Genomic DNA, 7,557 nt, shown 5'->3' with positions numbered 1-7,557 from the left:
AAGACACACAGGCAATACTTGGTAATCTCAAGTCTAAGGCAGACCAAATTATTTAAGCTTATCCCAAACTCCTGACCTCCCTTTGAATATCCTAGCAATTGAACCTGTAATTAGGTCTTCACTGGCCATAACCCCCAAATGTCCTTGGCCTTTGGGCTCCTAGATATTTATGGTGAACTGGAAGTAATCAAAATTCCTCTGGTCCACGATGTCCCTTTTACAGATGGTGAAACTGAGACCTAGAAAAATAAACGATATGTCAGAGGTGTTAGGGCTCATTCATGACAAAACCAACACATTCACTTGTTTCGCCAGGCTCCAGGCCCATGATGACGAGCTGGACTAAGAACTGGCCCCACCTGCCACCTGTCAGAGCCTTCTCAACACGAGTAAAGAGAGGGGCAGGCCTCCCCTGGCTCCGTGCTGTCCCTTCTCCTTCTCCATCCCCACCCAGCCGGGCAAGCTTGCGGTTTTTCCAAGGCGGGGCCAGCCTGTCCTGAGCTGCAAGATGTATTAATCAATTTGATGAGGATGTTAAAGCTTTCTCTTTGCAACTAATTATGGCCTGATTTATAGGCCTGGCCTTGGTTTGATAGAGCTCTCCTCATGACAGGGATGAATGTGTACTGGCATGGACCCCTTCATCTCTTCCATTTCTCTCCCTTCCTCCCCCCTCCCGCCTCCCTCCCTCCCACTCTCCTGCCTCCTGTCTCTGCTCTTGGTTCCCACAGGAACACCCTAATGACATGTTGACAAGCCGGTGAAGCATAGTTCCCTCTCTGTTGCGTCTGCCTCTGACACCACCATTCCTCCTGTAGTCTCTGACATGGGCGGATGGAGGCCTTGGCAGGCTCCAGCCACCATGCAGGTGCTGAGCTAGAAGCTCTATACACCCCCTTTCTTCTGGAAACGGAATAATAAAATTACTGTGGATCGACACAGCATCTTCCTTCCCCGACATTTCAAGAGCTTGTTGAAATGAATTTCATGCCCAATTGACTTAGAGGTGGGTGGAGGGATTCAGGTAAGTTTCATTCTGGTCATTCTACACAAGGGGAAACAGGCAGGGCTCTGAACTTGCCCATGGTTCCACACACAGTAGAACAGCAAAGGGGAGCATAGTCAGTGCCCAGGCTTCCAGCTCCAAGGTCTACCCATTGTTAGGGTCCTCAAGTCACATAGCTAGCTGTGCTGTTCCGAGGAAGCCCTGGCATACACACTGGTTTCCTGATTTTCAGCATGAAGGTCTTTGGGGCCGCACCATGCAAATGAGACACGCGATAACATGTAGACAGGCACTTGGCACAGAGTATATATGCCTGTGCGCGTGTGCACGTGGGCTGTTCCCAGCTGTCCCTGTGGCACACACAGAGATGAGAACAATCCCAAATAATCACCTTCCTTAGGCCTGAAGGCCCGTATGCGTCACTCTCCACAGACTCAGCAGGGTTCCATGAGGAGCTCCCCGGGGAGGGGGCATCTCCTTGTATTCTGTCCCCCAAGTCCTACAACCGCTTCCCAATAGTGCCAGAGGAAAGACACAAAATCCATTATATAATATTTCCACAACACACTTACAGCAAGCTACTAACCTACACGTGACCAACGCACAAAGCCTAACCCTAACCTGAACCTGAACCTGAGCCTTCACCTTACTCCTGATCCTACATCTAAAGGACTTCCCAACCCTCACTGTAAACTAACCCCTAATCTAAACACAAACCCAGGGGCGCCTGGGTGGCTCAGTTTGTTAAGCATCTGCCTTCCGCTCAGGTCATGATCCCGGGGTCCTGGGATCGAGCCCCACATCGGGCTCCCTGCTCCGCAGGAAGTCTGTTTCTCCCTCTCCCACTCCCCCTGCTTGTGTTCCCTCTCTTGCTGTGTCTCTCTCTGTCAAATAAATAAATAAAATCTTTAAAAAAAAAAAAACAAACACAAACACAACTTCACATCTAAAATAGCCTGGGGGCACCTGGGTGGCTCAGTTGGTTGGGCGTCTGCCTTTGGCTCAGGTCATGATCCCAGGGTCCTGGGATCGAGCCCCGCTTCGGGCTCCCTGCTCAGCTGGGAGCCTTCTTCTCCCTCTCCCTCTGCCTCTCCCCGCTGCTTGCGGTCTCTCTCTGTCAAATGGATAAATAAAATCTTTAAAATTAAAAAAATAATAATAAAATTTAAAAATAAAATAGCCTGATTCCAGCCCATAATCCTAACATTAACCTTAACACTTATATTAACTCAGTGGCTCTCAACCAGGGGCGATTCCTACCACCGCCAGCACCACCCTCACCCGCACGCCCAAGGAAGCATTTGACAATGTCTGGAGACATTTTTTGGTTCCTACAATGGGAGTGGGAGCAGATACTATTAAAGTCTAGGGGGGAGAGGCCAGGGTTGCTGCTGAACATCCTAAAAAGTACAGGGAGGCCCTCCCAAGATGGAATTATCCAGCTTCTCATGTCAGTAGTGCCAGGGCTGAGAAACATTGCCCTAACCTTAACCTAACCCCTAATTCTAAATTGAACTAACACTGACCCTAACTTTAAATATAACTTTAAACCTAATTTCCCACACCTAACTCTAACCTAAACCTGCATCCACACTCAGAATCTAAACCTAACTGAAACCTCAACCCTAACCCTCATCCTCACCTAGACCCTAACTACAAATCAAACCCCATCTGAACTCAACCCTAACAACATCCAGGTGGGTAAGGGTTACTAGGATAAGAGGGGTGAGCCCAGAACCTGGTCCCACTGCTATTTCGCTTCGTTTTTCTTCACAATCAACGTGAGGTTGTTCAGACCTTTCTGGATTATGCAGGTCCTGTTTCCCCTGACCGAGCATGGCACTGCTCATGAGCCCCTCCTCCCTGGACAACAGGGTATTAAAGGAGATGAAATTCAGACTCAGGGCGGGGGGGGCTCCTGGATGGCTCAGTCGGTTGAGCATCTGCCTTCGGCTCAGGTCATGGTCCCAGGGTCGTGGGATCAAGCCCCGCATCGGGCTCCCTGCTCAGCGGGAAGCCTGCTTCTCTCTCTCCCGCTCCCCCTGCTCACTCTCTCTGTCAAAATAAATAAATAGAATCTTTAAAAAAAAATTCAGACTTGGTTTAACAATTAGCTACTTACCAATATACCTCAGAGGATGCTGATGGAGACGGGTAATTTAAAAAATATACATTTATATATATAAAATGAGATTTGGGGGGAAATCTTAATAGTCATGCTAGTTAGGTACAATATTCTTTTTTTTTCAATATTCTTTTAAATTAAGAATAAGTTCAAATCTGTCCCCCTACTTGATCTTTAACATATCCTGAAAGTCGGTAAGTCGGGCAGTATTATCCTCACCTGATAAATAAGACACAAAGGCACAGAGACGTTAAAGGCTTTGCCTAAGACCACACAGCAAGGTGGCAGAAGAGCCTTGCCAAGTGGCTTGATTCAGATCTATTTTCTACACTTAACCTTGCCTGTGGTCTCAGTTACTATTATCTCCCATTTCCCCCCAGCTAGTGCAGATATCCATGAATCCTCAGCATTTTTTAAAGATTTTATTTTGTTACTTGAGAAAGAGAGCATGAGAGGGCGTATGTTCAGAGGGAGAAGCAGACTCCCCACTGAGCAGGGAGGCTGATGCGGGACCCGACCATGGGACTCCAGGATCATGATCTGAGCCAAAGGCAGTCGATTAACCGACTGAGCCACCCAGGTGCCTGTGCATTTTTTAGAATTTGGAATGACATCAGGAGTGCATTCAGGGTTTTCAAAAAGGAAGCAGAGCCAGTCACGAGGGTGGAATGAGAAGGATTCATTCAAATGCCCAAGTGCTCAATCACACTTTTAAAAGTTCTGGTTGGGGCACCAGGATGGCTCAGTTGGTTAAGGGTTGCACCCTTGATTTCAGCTCAGGTCATGATCTCAGGGTTGTGAGATCAAGTCCCTCACCAGGCTCCACGCTGACTGTGGAGCCTGCTTAAGATTCTCTTTCTCCCTCTCCTTCTGCTCCTCCCCACCTTGCTCATGCACTGTCTCTCTCTCAAAAAAATAAATTAAAAAAATAATAATTAGATAGATAGATAGATAGATAGATAGATAAATGTTCAGGTCCTTGGGGCGCCTGGCTGGCTCACTCAGGAGAGCATTGGCTCTTGATCTGAGAATCGTGAGTTCTAGCCCCGTGTTGGGGTAGAGATTGGGGGGGAAAAACGCTCTGGTCATTGAATGGGGTGGGGTGGGAGGTGGAAAGACGGTGACCAGGTGTAGGAGCAGGTAAAATATCTGGGGCATGGGACTGCATGTCAGGTTGAAGGGCTGACAGTGGACAGTAGAGGAATTGGTCCAGAGCCTCAAGAAGAACCAAGTACCATCCTGATCCCCCTGCATCTTCTAGAAGGTCTGTGCCTCTGCCCCGGACTCTCACATTTCCGGAACTTGGAGCGCCGCATTTACAACCCAGGAGCCTTGCAGAAGCTTGTGACAGAGCTGAGTTTACACAGGCAGGCATTAAAAAAGAAAGCAGTGTGCTAAGGTAGACAAGCTGTCGGGAGGGACCTGAGTGGGAGCTTCAAGGATCAAGATTGTCTAAAGCCACAGGGAAAATGGAAAATTCACCTTTGCCATTACCAGAAAGAACGATTTATGGCTTTGTTCTTTTCTTAAGCTCCCAATTTGGCTTCATACTATATCTTGTGTGAGCCTTTATTCCTGAATCTTGGCTGAACTCCTTAGGCTTAACCTATTGGCCTCAAAAATCTTGGGCAGTTGCATTACCTGTCTACCTCCTCATTACCATAGTAATCGGGTATGTACTCCTATTTGGAATAAACGTTAGGAGTGCCTCTCCACTCAACGCCATTCATACCATCACAGATAACTATGCTAAAAATCCACAGCAGAAGAAATATCAAGAAGAGGCCATCCCAGCATTAAAAGATATCCTATTAGTGAAGCAAACCAAATGTTCTTACTTGCAGCCAAAGAACTTTATGCCAAAACCTAAATTGTATGTAGACTAATCCCAAGCATTCATTATAAGCTTTTGACTGAATAATTTTGACCATTATTATTTTGACTCTCTCTCTTACTAATACCCGATACTGAAATGTAAGAAAAAGCAAGTTGAACTTCTTAGATTAAGTTCCATTACTATAAATGTTCTCAAATCTTAGTTATTAGTGGACGGAATAAATAAAATACTGCATTACCTTTAACAAAAAAAAGCAAGCAAGCAGTGAACCAGTGAAGGGGAGGGGGGGGTGGGAACGCAGAATAAAAAACGCATGCACGAGAAGGCGCTAGCTGGGGAGTCCTAGGGTTGGTGACGCGTGGAGCCCTAGAATGTTGGGGAAAACCAGACATTTAGAGATCAAATGCAGAGGAAAGAGCACTGGACTAGGGCCAGAAAATCTATATTTGAATCTCCTCTTTGAAGCAGACTTTAGACAAGTCATTTCCCACAATTTCTCCATCTGGAAAATAAGAGGGTTAGGCCAGAACTTCAAATCCCTCCCAAGGTTGACATTGTAGAATTCCTGACTCCCCCAGCCCCCCCCCCAGTCAAAAGCACCGGGTGTAAGTCTTTTTCTAGTCCTGTCTCCCTTCTGTGTGACTGAGCCAGCCTGGCCTTTCCCACCGGGCCCTTATTTGCACATTACATTGAATTTGTGCGCTGGTGGGTCGAAGTGTCCAGTTTCTCCTGTTAGACGTGAGCCTCTGAAAGATGAAAAGTGTCTGGAACTTCCAGCTCATGGAGCCTCCACTACAGCGCTTTGCTGGCCTCCGAGGCTCTGTGAGGTCCCCAGGCAGGGATGCCTGTCCTGTCACGTGGCCTCCTCCATGCTCCCGAAGCTGCCCCTGCCCTGTCTCCAGGTCCCGGGGCTGCCTGGCCCAAAGCAGAGACTGTCGGGAGCCCTCCACAACTGCACAGTAATCCCTCTGGAGTTGGAGGCCCCTCCACCCCAAGGAGCTGATGTTTCTTTATGAGGAGCTCTGGCCGCACCGAGTAAGATGAAAAGCTGTCTTCCCAGTGGGGTGAATTCCCTCAGACCCAAAGCAGCTGCTCCTCAAAGTCTCCAAAAAAAAAAAAAATTCCTCATGAATAAATATTAAGGAAGAAATGAGGTTTCCCAAGAACAAAAGCAGAGTTGAAGAAGTTACTGAAAGAAGTTGGAATCTTTCATCTCACAAAATATGTCGCTTATGTGTCGCCCCGGACTCTCCTTGCCAAGCCCCCTCCCACTCCACTGATCCGGAGCCACATCCTGCTTCTCCCTCACATGGAAACAGGCAGCACCTAGGAGATCATCTGCTCAGACTTTCCTTCAGAGGAAAAGAGAAACCACAAACAGCTGCCCCATGAGCCCTCCTGCCAAATTCCAGCTCAGACCGGGGATCTTGATGACCTCATCGGTATCTGAGCTGGAACTCACTTCTCCGGAGACAGACGGGCTGCCAGGACCCCTGCAGGTTCCCTGGAAAAAGAAGAGGCAGCATGGTGGGTTCACGTCTGTGCCTCACTGGGCGAGGTGTGCCAAGACCTCCACCCAAGGGCTGAGCCACCACCTTGCCGGTTGGCAGCTTGGGGCGCGTCCCTCCACACCACCACCTCCACCCTGCCCCCTTCTAAAAGCCCCTTGCTCTTCCAGTCAAAAGACATCCCAAGTTAGAGCCTCCTTCTCTCTCTCCTCTGAATGCCAATAGAAATGCAAATATCCTCGGGAGAAAATGTGCTTCTGTGCTCAGGGATTTATCAGAACCTGTCCAGTTTTGCTGAAAGAGAAGGTATGAGAGAGCAGGAGGACCCTGGCGAGGCAGTGGAGCAAAGGGGTCCAAAGGTTCAAAGCTCCTACAAGGGCAGCGCTGGAGGGGAAAGCTTAGAACTCACATAGAACAAACCCCTCATACTGTAGGTGAGGAGACCAAGGCCCAGAGAAGAACATCTTTCCTGGTGTCTCACAGCAAGTCTGGAGCAGAAGCTAGACCTCCAGGCTCCGGACTCAGCCCTGTGCCAGCTCCCAAGGCCTGCAGTACAAAGCTTGGCTGCTTCAAAGTTTTGCCAGAGCTGGCCCTTCCCCCCATCTCTGCCTCTGTCATGCTTGGTTCCACCAGGGGTGACCTCTGCTCTCGGCAGTGAGCCCCTGCAAAGAAGCATGGGTGGGCAGAAAGGGGTTGGGGAGATCGGGGAATGGGGCAAAGGTCTTCCTGAGGAAAGACTCTGAGAGAAGTCTGCATCTTACCTGCATGGGACTCTGTAAACCATGTTAAACCTTGGCTTAGGGTAGGGCGGTTGGCTAGTACTTCTCTTTCTGGCCTCAAATGCCCAAAGAAAAATAGTACTACTGTCACCTTTGGATGCAAAGATTGACACATTAATCAATGATTCCTTGTCGGGACTCCTCCAATGACACATTCCTTTCCCTCTTACCCTATAGTTGTTTTTGTAGTGGAAAAAGAATGGGATCCTAGAATCAGGCCTGGGATATGTGGGTTAAACTTAGAAAAAAATTTTTTTAATTGTGGGTAAAAGAGGTACATAACAAAATTCACCATCTTCATC

The 7,557-nt window shown here is 48.2% G+C and overlaps 1 pseudogene; it reads left to right on the top strand.

Moving 5' to 3' along the window:
- Positions 1-4,600: 4,600 nt before the first annotated feature.
- LOC112813940 (phosphatidylinositol N-acetylglucosaminyltransferase subunit P-like) lies at positions 4,601-5,001 on the top strand (annotated as a pseudogene).
- The last annotated feature ends 2,556 nt before the right edge of the window (positions 5,002-7,557 follow it).

This window comes from Callorhinus ursinus, unplaced genomic scaffold (assembly GCF_003265705.2).
Source record: "Callorhinus ursinus isolate GAN/ISIS: 27379988/994484 unplaced genomic scaffold, GSC_fseal_2.0 scaffold52, whole genome shotgun sequence".
NCBI classification, from domain to species: Eukaryota; Metazoa; Chordata; class Mammalia; order Carnivora; family Otariidae; genus Callorhinus; species Callorhinus ursinus.
The sequence above is the reverse complement of the archived record's forward strand: the minus strand, read 5'-3'. Positions and strand labels throughout refer to the sequence as shown.